We start from the raw sequence: 13,856 nt of genomic DNA, 5'->3' as shown, positions 1-13,856 counted from the left end.
TATCCATAGCATATGACAAAATCTTTCTCACTCAACCAATCAAGCCTACGGCTGTTTCTTGCTTATAAGGGGAGCATATTTATAAAAAAGGACGTCTTAGCTGTGAAACTAAATGTAAATATTCTTTAATAAAAGCTGCATTCAAATTCTGAATAGTGGCCTCTATATAGTAGCATTTCCCGGGAAAGGCAATCCCTTGACCTTACCAGCAGAATCAGCACTACCCTAGCTATGGTAGAGTGGGGAGTTGGAAACTAGGAGGCACAATATTTAATCCTCACTTCCCTCTTTAGCCAAATTGGTTGGTCTTGGGCAGTTACTTCCTTTTTTTGCACAAAAATGCTGGGAAAGTTGCGTCACTTGATACAAGCGCTGGGACGCAGTAGTCATGGTCATCGTTTACCACACTGTCAGACCTTTTGCAAATTACACTTTACATGTTCTTGTCTCCACTACCCACTTCATTGTTGTTGGTGCCCTGTGAAACAATGTTTGTTGCACCCCCAATAACCTCATGCTCCACCCATTTGCTCTCTACCGTCCTGCAATGGTGCCTTCCATCTCGCTTTAGCTCTTCTCACATATATTTTTGTATAGAGCTAGGTCTAAAGAAATGAAGGTGCATATTTACAAAGTTTTCATGCAACGCAGTGCAGTAACCAAAGTTATAACACTGCATTGCGTGAAAGTAAGAAAGCATAACAGCACCATATGTACTAAGCTATGGCTTTATTGCTCTTTCCTCTCCAGTGCTGGCATATTTTAGACTATTTTGCACTAAAACACACACCCTTACACCATAGTGAAATTGTGTGTGATGTCAAGCATGAGTTTTGTACTGGAGGGCATCATTCCAGTACAGAATACTATACTTTAAAAACGTTTTACACTTTTTTTATTTGTATGTTTGTTGTACAGTGCAGCACACATGCAAAGTTAGAGACAATAAAATATTTTCTCCATGTTATGCATGCCATGAGGAGACATTATTTTTTATGCAAATTTCTTTCTACCAATGGTAGTGAGGGAAATAGCATGAACAATTTATCAATGGTTGCACAGGAAAGCCCATGTGCCACCCATGGTATGCTCCCTTGATGCAAAGTAGCGCATACCACTACTTTCCAATGGAGACTATTATCTGTACTAGAAAGTAAATCCCAGAACATTATGTGCCAAGAGAGGCACACCGAGTGCAAAGTGTTAGTAATTCTGACCCACAAACTCAAGATTTATAACGCAATGCAGTAGTTAGGGTTGTCTATACTAATAAGAATTCATTACTACCCATAGGAACCCTTTTTAGTAATCTTAGATTAACAAAACATTGAGAAAAATCAATAAAAAACATAAGGTTCTAAGCCTATGCCAGGCAGTGTGCCGGCAGCTTTTTGATGCTACTTCATTGCTCAATGTGCTATATAATGGTTGTAACATATGAACTGCTAGCAAAAAGGACCCCTGAGACAAAAGCAGTAACAGTCTGAGCTAGCTACATAAAGTACAAAGGTTTGATCTGCATGTTAGACATAGTGCTCTGCAGCAGGAGCATTTGCCTTCTATATTATTTTAGGATGAGCCGAAACTAGGACTAGGCAAATCACAGAACTCCTCATCGCTTTCATTAACCACCAGAGTTATCTTGCTGTTGTTGTAATTCCCTGAGAAATACTGGGTAAACAAAGATCTCTGTTGATTATTCGGAAACACCACCCCAGCACTTGAATGGAAACTTCACACCCTCTGTATATTACACCAACCATGCTGATTTTAAGGCCCAGCACAAAAAATGCCAAAGGGAGCAGCACACACATGCATAAAAGTGGGTGAAGATACAAAATGTTGAAACCGGGCCGGTTTTTCATCAGCATCACACACTATTTTAACCCATTTCTGTCCTTATCTGTGTTAGAAATGGGGTCTCTGGTTGGCAGTCAGTATGCACTCTGTCCAAGCAGGGACCCTCACTCTAGTCAGGGTAAGGGAGATACACACCTAGGATATGCCCTGCTCACCCCTTTGGTAGCTTGGCACAAGCAGGCACGCTTATCTCAAAGGCAATGTGTAAAGTATTTGTAAAAACACACACAGTAATACAGTGAAAACAGTACAAAATTGACACAACACCAGAGAAAAATAGCCAATATTTATCTAACTCAAACAAGACCAAACAATGAAAATCCAACGCACACAAGCAAAGTTATAAATGTTTAAAGTTAAAAAGAGTCTCAATCCATAGAAATCAATGGATGCATTGTTTTTACACAAAGTACCTGGGGCCATATTTATACTTTTTAACGCAAAACTGCGCCGGCGCAGTTTTGCGTCAAAAATTTTACCGCCGGCTAACGCCATTTCGTAGCGCCGTGCGGGCATCATATTTATACTTTGACGCACGGCGGCGCAATCAACAGGTGGGAGTCATTATTTTTGACACACACCGCGGCGTGAAGTCGTAAAGGAAAACTACGTTAACGCAGTGGAAATTACTGTGGGTCGATTTACGACGCCGCAACCTGGATATGCGCTGTTTTTTGACGCAATAGCGTAAAAAAAAAACGCGAACACTGCAAGTGCACCAGAGGAGAGCCAAAATGGATCCCAGATGCCACTACAGACCCCAGGAAGATGACAGCAGACCAGGAACCAGCCAGGACGATCCATACAAGAACCAGGACACTTATAGAAAGAAAAGAAAGTGTCGCTTCAGTGCAGAGGAGCAGGAAATCCTGGTTAAAGAGGTGACGGAACACCAGCACCAACTGTTTATCACCTCAAAGTTGCCAATCAGTAGGAGAGAGGCCATATGGCAACAAATTGTTGACAAGATTAACAGTGTGGCTGAAGTACGCAGAACAGCCACCGAGTGTAAGAAACGCTGGCATGACTGCAAACGCAGGACCAAGGAAAAGATGGTCAGGAACAGGAAGGCAGCACTGCAGACTGGAGGTGGGAGTCCAGCACACCAGGAGGCCCTGGACCACATGGAGGAGATGGTCGCAGCCGTCATCCCTGAGGAGATCGTCACAGGGATTCAAGGACAGGACAGCGCTGACTACCACGAGACAACACAATTGCAGGGTAAGTCGCATGGGGAATTAAAATACAATAATGTTGACTGTAAGCAGGGGGGTAAATACCTACTACACATTGCATGTAAGTCATCATATACATGGAGTGGCATGGGTAAAGGGGCACCGCAGGGGGGCAGGGCCTGCACAAACATAAGCTGGGGCACAACATTACACTACACCAACAACAGTCCCATGGGGGCATGCTGTCATGCCAACGATGGAGCAAAGGGAAAGCCTCAACAGGAGGGAAGGCCACTACGTCAACCTTACATCCTGGCACTTGTCAGCCAACATATCTCCTACAGTAACTAGGGCCCTATTAGCAATCCTCTAGCCAAACCGACAACTGCAATGTAACTGCAACAACAGTTGCCACTACCACCTCTGATCTGTGTGCAGCTTAAGTAGCCAATGGCAGTAACCTCCCCATGGAACATACATACCTAAATTAGGGGGTGAGGATGACATCTGCAACAATCTCCTGAAACAAGACAAAGGCCCCAGTACACTCATATGTCAATGCCCATAGGTGTCACAAACATCAGCCAATGTAAACAACAATAGGAGTGACACAGCACTAAGGACACACCCATGCTGCATATGTCAGGGTCCATCCCGTGCCTGGCAAACAAGGCAACATCACAAATGTCATACTGCTCAGACAACAGCATTGAGGAGGGGACACATGGAACTGGTCACTGAAATACACCTGCACAGTCAGAGGACGAAATAGGACACTGATGCGACTATCAGGGCAATCCAATGTAACACACATTACCCAACATCAGCAGGACACATTAACAATATCAACATCCATATCACATCATAACATTGCCATGCATAGGATATGCTACATGTCAATTACAATTAAGTCGATGTGAACGATCAGGGATTGGGGCAGGTCCTGAGAGTCAAGTGTGCTGCCAGGGCCATCAGAACACCCACAGCCAGTGAAAGGTCTCACCATGATAGTGGATATACACAGAGGGTCGAGTAGGACAAAAAGGTGGCTATTCTCTATTTGGCATAAAGCAACACCTAGAGGCGATGAGGCTGACAAGTCGGATAACTCAATAACATACATGTGACACACAGGTGGGCCATAGGCCTGAAACAATGCCCATCTGAAGGACTGCAGATATTAATACAAAACAAGATCACAAAGTGAATTCAACAAAAGGCAGGCATGTCACGTCAAAATTGTCACAACACAGACACACTAATTGTACCCTGTTTCATTGCAGAGGAAGATGGATCTCCTGCCGATATGCCTGTCCCAGATTTCCCTGATGACATGGATGACGAGCCCATAAACATTCCCCAGGAGTCCATCCAAAAGGTCCTTGAAACCCTCCAGACCCCACCTTCAGTTACAAGGAGGAGCACAGAACAAGCAGCCAGCGCAGAGGAACCACCCACCACCCCAATTGCAAGACTTGCCAGCTCCAATACAGCTGAGGACTCATGCGACACTGGCACCAGCTTTGAGAGAACTGTAGTTGGAGTACAGCGGGAGCTGGCCAAGGAGGTGCGGGTGGGGATGCAAACTATGGCAGCCAGCCTTGAGGGGGTGCGTTCGTGCATGATGTCATCTGCAGATCAGGCAGCAGCTATGCAAGCCCTAACATCCATACTGCAAGGACTACAAGAAACTGTCAAGGAATTCACCACTGCAGTAAGGGAGTTGCCACAACACCTCGCACCCCAAACATTCCACTGCATGCACAAATGCAATCATGACTCCCTCAGGGCAGACCTGGCTGCCTACCATCGTGATGTGGCTGCTATTCTTAAAAACCAGCAGACCCTCCTTGCTGCAGTACTGCCCTTAAGACCTTCACAGGGAGCAGCGACCGGGATGTCTGACTCCATGTCTTCTAACACTGAGGTGTGTGTTGCCCCTTCACAACCAACAACAACAAGGACAAAGCAGGCAACACACACATCAGAAGAAGAAGACATGGAACAGATCACATTCACACGGAAGAGTACCCGGAAGTACTAGTTCCTGCACCATGGCCTACTTTGACCAAAGTCCTGCGTTTTGTCAAATGCCAGTCTTACAACAACTATACTCAATGACTGTTCTGCTAACCACTGTATAACTTGTCAGCATGCCCAGTTAATGTCTCTCTCCTACTAATCGGCAAATCCTGTCCCTCTGCACTGTCTGTAACATCACCCCAGCATGTCAGTAGCATTATCTACACCCCTTCTGTAGGATCACCATGTAAGATTTCACTAGAACGGACTCAGCAAACATGGACAATGTACATATTGCACTACAGCACCTATCAATAAATAGCACGTGCACACCAAATATGTCTCTGTGTAATTTGACACATCAACTGTGCAGTAGATAACACAAATGTGCCTGTGTGACAATCATGTAGCTTGTCAATACAACTGTCCTGACATCATGTAGTCAGATCCATCTGTACAGTGGCCAGGATTGCATCATAGCCTGCCCATCCTGAGGAGAATAACTGATGAAGTGAGAAACCACACACCATCATGCTGTGTTGGACAGAATAATGCTTCCTCAAGAGATATCAAAGTCAACTAATAGTGGCTGATAAATGTTGTCACCATGCAATACTAACACATTGAACTGTGCAGTCTAATCTAAGCAAACACTGCAAAACACAGCATCAATCAACCTTTCTGAGTTAACATCCAAATAGGTAATCATGCTGAATTTTTACACAAATGATCTATGTCAGTTATGAAGACAAGAAGACAAGAGTGTTAACAAGACCTCATCTTCGAAGATGTCCCTGAACATCACACTGCGGTCCGACCTAAAAATGTCCCCACAATACCAAGTCTGGAAGCACACTTTGTGACGTAGAAAACATACTCATCGACAAAAATCCTTTGTGATCCATGTCAACTCAGATTGGTGGTTCTAACAAATGGTGGATTCTTACCAAGGTAGCACTGGGGTAGCTGCCATTTTACACCTCAGTTTGTATTTGTTTGTAGCATAGGATACAAATGTCATAGAACAACAATCATATACACTGATGCCAAGGCCATGATCAAGTAGCAGTTAACACATAATGTAAAGGGTTATCTATATATTTATTCAAAACTAATCACACCAGAGGCAACTAAGGGAAAATTAACACCTACCCTAATCTAACCTGACTACTCATTACCCACAACTGTCCCTAACTAACCTAAGCTAAACTTACTCTTCACATATAACGAATCGATCTAAACATCAACCCCCCACCCACCATTATGAGACAGGACACATGGAGGACAACACATACTAACCTACACACATACTATACTATCCTAAACAATCATATATTTTTTTGTAATTTTTTTGATATTTTTGATATATATTTTTTTTCAACCACACAGGAACCCCAACATTGACCCCCACCAACCCACCCACACACTTAATAAGGAAAAGTAGAAAGAATCAGGACCACCCACCCACCTCCCTAACACTAACCAAACTAACAACCTATATTAACCTAACACTAATCCCCCAAGCCCACTGATCATGATAACAAGGAAAGAGGAGGGAGGGGAGGGAATTATGTCCATAGAAAAAATTATTCCTAGAGGTTGGCCCTCCGGAGGGTCCGCCTGATAGACTTGACCCGCTTCTTGATGTAGCCGACATCCTGGATAAGATTGTTCACCTTCCTTAGAACTTTGTCCATCTTACGTTCCAAAGCCAGGAATGCCGCAGGGTCGATTGGTGGTGCTGGTGCCGTTTGTGTCCCGGCAGAGGTGCTCTGTGGGCGTGTGGAGCCTAGCCCACTGGACTGTCCTGCAGCTGTCACACTGCTGGGGCCTAGGTGTGCTGCAGATGTAGGGACAACTGTCCCCGCTGTGGCTGGGGCCATCTGGGGAGAACCGGTGGTTGTGGTGGTGGTGGCTGTAGTGGGCAACCTTGGGCCACCCTGTGGTGAAGCCCACCATGCTCCGGAGGCCCGATCAGACTGGTATTTACGGGCCATCCTTCGGAACCCCGACTGCACCTGCAGGATGTGTCTGTACCTCATGGCCCGCCTCTCAAATTCATGCTTCTGGGCGGGTGCCATGTTTGCAGCTGTGAAGACAAAGGGCAACTATTTACCATAGGAACTGCATTGTGTGGAATAGCACAAGTGGTCAATCTGACAATACATCTACTGTACTTGTAACAGCTCATATCACCATACAGATCATTGAAAGTCTCAGAGGAAGTACATGGAAAGCCTGCCTACAAAGGTCATCTCACACATAGCACATACAAAATCTACATGATGGGTAACAACTGGCAATAACTTGTCATCAAAGTACTGACAGTTGCAGCTAACAATCATGCTGCACCTCCTCCGCCTATTGCCTGGACTACATATGTCAGTGTATGTGATAACAATCACAAACTTCAAGGTCTGCGATTTGTATTGGGATTTGCTAGTATAGTACTCATGTGCCATACCTGAGTGTGTACACTAGGTTCAAAACAATTTTTCAAATAATCACAAGTATGTGTAACATACTGGTTGCTTCAGTCCTAGGTACCCTATTCACAAACCCATGCCTGTGTTTGAGGGGGGGGGAAGAACAACAAACAATTCCAAAATACATGCACAACCGGGAGTGTATAGAAAGCTCAACATGTTTTTGGCTCCACACACACACCACCAGTAAGGGCTATCAACAAATTGGAGTCAGCTAAACCTTGTCCTATCCAAGGCCCACACATGTCAAAATGTACTGACCTAGGTCAACATCACATACTTCCAGTGAGGCATAATTTTCAACAGACACAGAGGAGCAAGAACACCCATGATCATGAATAGCATGCACACCTAGGCCGTTGCACTCTAGTTCCACACCCTTCTAGTACAACTTGTGGAAGTACATGCTCCCAGAAGGTCCAATCTACAGTGTACTCAGTACATCGGTTAATAAGGAAGCAGAAGTCTTCAGAAAAGCCATTTGCAGAAGCTATCTGGGAGAATGTCAGTCTGACATGCAGACTCAGTCCGAGACGAGTCCCAGTGCAACTCTTATTGTAACTAGTGTATTCCACATGACTCACCCCAGTTCTCATAGCGGGCCCTACAGGAATGGCCTACAAACCCAAGATCAGACAAATGGATAAGCATTGGTCAACTCAAAATATTCTAATAACTGAAATCCCACTAATGGAACAAGACTAATGATTGGGCAGCGCATCACACCTTGCAATGTGTTCAACACACAGGAGTCCATCACACATCACCAGCAAACACAAAACATAACACACATGTCAACACTCACTGTAGGTGTCGGGGTCCTCAAAACGAGCCACCTCTCCCACTGTGTACGGTGCAGGTCCACCTGTAAAGCATGGAAGGAAGAATATGCTCAGAATCAGTGCTGTGACAAACAATTTCAAATACAAATACAATGTGTAAGCTGACATGGATAATGAAACACTTTCAGACATGCTCATACTGCATGGAATAATTCCTGGGCAACATTTACATAGGATGGGTCTCCTGCTACAGTTACGTACACTTCTACACACATGCAGTGGCCCTGACTGTCATGTGGTGGCAAACATGCACCTCCATTAGTGTGCAGCAACAATATAGGTGTGTATTCATCTCATCATGTGCATCCAAGAGAGACATCCAAAGGCTGGTTACTTGAGGACTGCATGACCTGTCAAACAGCCTATGTGGTCATGACACATTTGTGACAGATAGGTACATGGTACAGAGGGGCAGGGACTTTGGCAATACCTCATCTTGTAAAAGTTTCATAAATTGATGTGTCCAAACAATGGTGATTGGCACCAAACATAGATGTTTGTACCCTAGTCCATACCTTTGGACTGCCATCTTTAATCGGATTTTGGCACAAGAAACAAAAAATACCTGTCTAAGATGTTAGCTGAGGGCACCTGACTCCTTTCCAAATATGGTTCATGTTCAGATCTGGCATGTATCAATAAAATATGAAGGAGCACATTAATCCCGAATAGGCATAGCACTTCCGTGAACACTTTCCTTACACACTCACCAGACACACATGAGACATATGTCTGGGCCACATTGATATCATCAATTGACGTGAAGGCATCACTCATTTTCTGCATCATGTAGGGTTTCCAATGTCAGTCTAGCTATAGCGTCAACATATGTAGGTATGATGTTACTACATCCATACTTCACTGGCAATTGTGACCTGTAGAGTCCTGATTGCCTCATTAATGTTTCGCTTGTCTGACACAAAGGCGGCACTACATTACATTCAGCAACAAGCAACCTGTAAGTATTCAAAACATGAGCTGCCTGACTGCTAGCATTTGTCATCCTTCACATAGTGCATCAATTACCTTGTATATTTCGTCAGCATTACACACAGTCAGCTACTTATCTGGCAGATTGTGTACCAATCATATCATGTCACTACCCAGCTTTTAATTATGCACATTTACATGATCTGTACTCACCAACATGGCCACCAATCATGATTCCCAGGTGGTCCAGCAGATCTTGCTCCCTGGAGATCAGGTCAGCCCAGCGGTGCTTCAGTTGATCCTCATTGCGTTGGCTCCCATACAGACGCACCAAGTGATGGCGCACCTTCCGCCACCGGACATTTCGGGCCTCAGTGTGATACCCCTGTATCACCCTACCCCCAGCCTCCAGCATCAGTGGGAGGAAATGGCACACCAGCCATATGAACCCCCCCAATTCCTCCTCACCCATCCTGGAAAGATGTGGCCTACCAGACATTTATGCACAGAAATGGGGAAAATGTAGTGGTAAAAAAAGAAGAAAGGGGAAAATGGGGAAAGTTTGAGTGAGGAAATACAAAGTAAACTTAACAAATAGAAGAGCCCAACTATCCCCTATATAACAGTACCCACAACATACTCCCACAGACAATAAATACAACACTGGACTGGACAAATTTAAACAACACACACTCAGACAGTATTCTACAACAATATATTAATGACAAAACAACAAGTAAGATGGCACTCTGGACACAAAAGCACAAATTCACAGGACAACACTTTGCACACAGCCACACAGTCTAGAATAATCAGAGACTGCAAAGTGAAAGTGAAAGTACACCCACTGTACAGATTCTGTAAACAGGATATCCTATTACATCACATCCTGCGTAACATGGCTGCCGTTGTTTTCCATTATGCGTCATATTTTCACGCATACAGCTTGTGCGTCATATTTTTTGACGCACAGGAGTGCAAATGATGCTGAATCAAAATATTTTTAATAATTGGTAAATAATATTTGTTTGCGGCATAATTTACACTTCCAGAGGTGAAAATTAAGCCGCATCCAAATATTATTTACCAATTATTAAAAAATAATTTGACTCAGCATTATTTGCACTCCTGTGCGTCAAAAAATATGACGCACAAGCTGTATGCGTGAAAATATGACGCATAATTACAAATATGTATTTCATATGTCCAAATGAGTCATGGAATTTTCCATTACCAAACGGTGCTAAATGATAAATATTGGGGTTAGCGAAAGCAAATGTGCCTTACAGGATGTATGGAAGGTATTCACAGTGCAATAGTAATGATTGGCCAAAATGGATATTACTCATAATTGCGCACACATGTAGGTAATTGCTGATTGCGACTTTCCAAATATGAAAGAGCTAACAGGATGTCTTTATTAGCTAATTTGTGAGCACATGTATCAAGCTATTCCAAATAGCAAAATGGCCATTTAGGTAATGCAATTGTCGCCTCAACATTTTTTGGGGGTAACCATGTGCTAATTACGAGTTAATGTAGCTAAAATATGTTTCACTATTGACATGTAGGGCACACATGTCCCTTAAGCATGTGTGTGCTTCACGTGTCCGTAAAAAGTGTTTAATTGGGGTGCAGCAGAGGGGGACTTAGGCCCCCAGCACCCTGGGATTTGCTGTTCCTGACTTGCAAATTAATCAACGGTTTTCCCAATTTCAGTAATGCTAAACCATTGGCAGCAGGCCCATAGATGCAAATTGAGTATGATTCTCTTTTTGCCAATCTGTAATACCATTTGCCCATTTGAAGTTTGCCCTATTACTTCTTTAGAGAATTCTGACATACCATTTAGCATTGATTTAATAGCAAATTCTCAAAGTTCCTTATGTCATATTAGCAAATGGGTTTTTGATGTATGTGGCCCTTTATGCATTACCTGGTTTAGTGGCATGTTTCAATCTTCATGCTAGATTACAATTGGGACACAACTGTGATAGGCTGCTTGCAACCACTTTGTTGATTGGATGGTACATGTACATGTGTGTGGTCCAATGTTGATCCTGTATCAACTGTTAAGGTGTATGTGGTCACTGTTGCGTCCAGGTCTCATCATGAGTTAGTGGCAGCTAATCGTGTATCTAATGAGTATCCTTTGGAGCTAAATGTGAGTAAAGTAACCTACATGTGGATGGTCCCACCCTGTCACTGAAGACGTGTAATGAGACTTTCAACTGGGCAACCTTGGTGTGCTGAGTGAGAGAATGTCTCAGGTGTCTGGATCCGGCATGTGTCATTGCAACATTTGTACTCAAGTTGGCCTCTGTGGATGGAAATGCATCTGGGAACATCATAGCCTCTGTGCAGAATAATATGGCTGGTATTCACCACACACGAGCCATCTCTATTATTTGAACAATGTTACTCAGCGTGTGAACTGTCAGGGTCCTCATATGTGTCGACTTTTCATGGACATTATCTGAGGTTGCTGGTTCTGCTGGAGGCCACGTACACCATCAAAGGCTATGGCCCAGGTACACTGTCACACTTTGTAGTTTAGGCATTAATGAGGCCCAGACAACGGATGGGCCATGATTTAGCTATTCAAGGGCACTGTCACAAATATGATACAAATAAAAGTCAGATGATGCGATACAATGTATTCGAGTATACATTGATGAGGCAACTGACAAATTAGCCTCTGAGGAAAGAGAGGTTTTGAACAGCAAGTGTTGTCCATATGTGGCCAACGGGTATCTTTAGGGTGACCCACGGACAGGTGCCAGTCAGGCTGACAGGATGCTGGGTCAATCAGGATCCAGCTCTTTAACAATTGACATGATCAGTGGTCTGACTAAGACTAGTCAGAGGGAGCAGTAGACAGTTGACATGTCACACTGTGTATGTCCTGTGTTGTTTTGAAGGTGACACATGAACCCTGATACGGTGTTACAGGGCAACATTAGTAGCAATGCTTAGCGGTGTAATTGCCAAAATGACAACATCTATGCTGTAGGAGGCATCAGCAGGGACGGTGCATGTAAATTTGGTTGGTGTGCATGGAGGTGATCACTGGTGTGGCCTCCATAAGTGTCTCACAAGTCCTGTCGGATGAGATTTGCTTTCAAATGGCCTACAGCACCTTTCACACGGGAAGCAATCTACAGGTGATACCAGGCCTTAAAAACTCCAAGCCAGTGTATTATTTGAGCTGACTTCATGCAGTGAGATAGTACTATGACAATGGAATACCATAGGAAAGGGTGTGGCACACTGGATGACTCTTGTGAGTGTGTGTGTAGAAGAGGGAATATCAGGGTACACATATTAGTATTCCAGGGACCTCTTCAGACAGGTGGGGTGTGACCAGGCGCATGGGTTTGTCAGGTTTTTAGAAAAGGTCTGACATGTAGATGGGATGTGATGTGCTGGATGCTTGTCATATGTGTGGCACTTGTCCTGTGTATGTTCTGCTTATGTGTAACTCTAGTGACAGATAGTCTTTGCAAAGATTGTATGTAGTTGGAATTACTGCTGCCAAGAGTCTGGTCATACATTCCTGTTCCTGATGCAAAAGCATGTCAACTGCCTGATGTATGAGGCCTGTTTTCCCCTAGTTGAGTGATGGTGTTTTAGTTGTGTGCCATATGCTGCGATGAACCATGTTTCCAACATGTATGTGTGTAATAGGTGTGGTCCTCAGCTATTGCCCTTCAAAGGTGAACTGTACAGGATGTCAGTTATTAACATTGTGTGTGTATGTGAGCGTTGTATGATAGGCATCACATTTGTAGTGGTATTTTCTGTGTCCTGATTGTTATATCATCAATGCTCCACGAGGCGACACTCTTCTTCTGATATTTAGAGCTAAAGGTGTGCAGAAATGAATAGCCAGACCATGATGTGGTGTTTCTTATCAGTGTTTATTTACAATAGTTCATTATGTGGTGATGGTGATAATATTAAAACAAAATTGTTCACAATGTGTTGGCGCCTACGCACTCCAGCAGCCGTGTTTGGTTGTTCCCCCTCATGTTGCCGGGCAGCATCCTCCTCTTCATCGTCTTCAGGCATGTATGAGTCTGGTTCCAGGAGGGGAATGTTCCTTTTGATGCAAATGTTGTGCAGGATGGAACATGTTAGTATGATCTCACAGACCATCTTGGGGGAATATAGTAGGCTACCACCAGTGATGTTGAGCCAGCGGAACCTTGACTTGAGGATGACAAAGGTCTGCTCGACAATGCTGCGTGTCCTCTTATGGGCCTCTTTGTATGCACGCTCTGCAGCAGTACTTGGGTTGCCAAATGGTGTCATTAGCCATGGCTGGATGCCATACCCCTGATCAGCTGAAAGAGAAAAAGAATGGGATCATGTTGATGTAGCTGGCACTATTGAAAAGAACTTTCATGGCAGTAGTTGTCTTGTGTTGTCTGTGACTCTTTTGTGTACTGATGTGACATCCTATACTTGTAGGCTATACCATCTGCATTGTGTTGTTTCCTTGGTTGAGCAAGTGTTTGTCTGCTAACCGTTTGTCATCA

General features: G+C 43.9%; 1 protein-coding gene across 1 annotated transcript in view; it reads right to left on the bottom strand.

Moving 5' to 3' along the window:
- KLHL6 (kelch like family member 6) overlaps nucleotides 1-13,856 on the bottom strand; it is a 1,417,570-nt gene that overhangs the window by 892,526 nt on the left and 511,188 nt on the right. The gene's annotated exons all lie outside the window — the stretch shown is intronic.

Source organism: Pleurodeles waltl, chromosome 11, assembly GCF_031143425.1.
Source record: "Pleurodeles waltl isolate 20211129_DDA chromosome 11, aPleWal1.hap1.20221129, whole genome shotgun sequence".
Taxonomy (NCBI): Eukaryota; Metazoa; Chordata; class Amphibia; order Caudata; family Salamandridae; genus Pleurodeles; species Pleurodeles waltl.
Note: the sequence above shows the minus strand (reverse complement) of the source record. Positions and strands in the feature narration are given on the sequence as shown.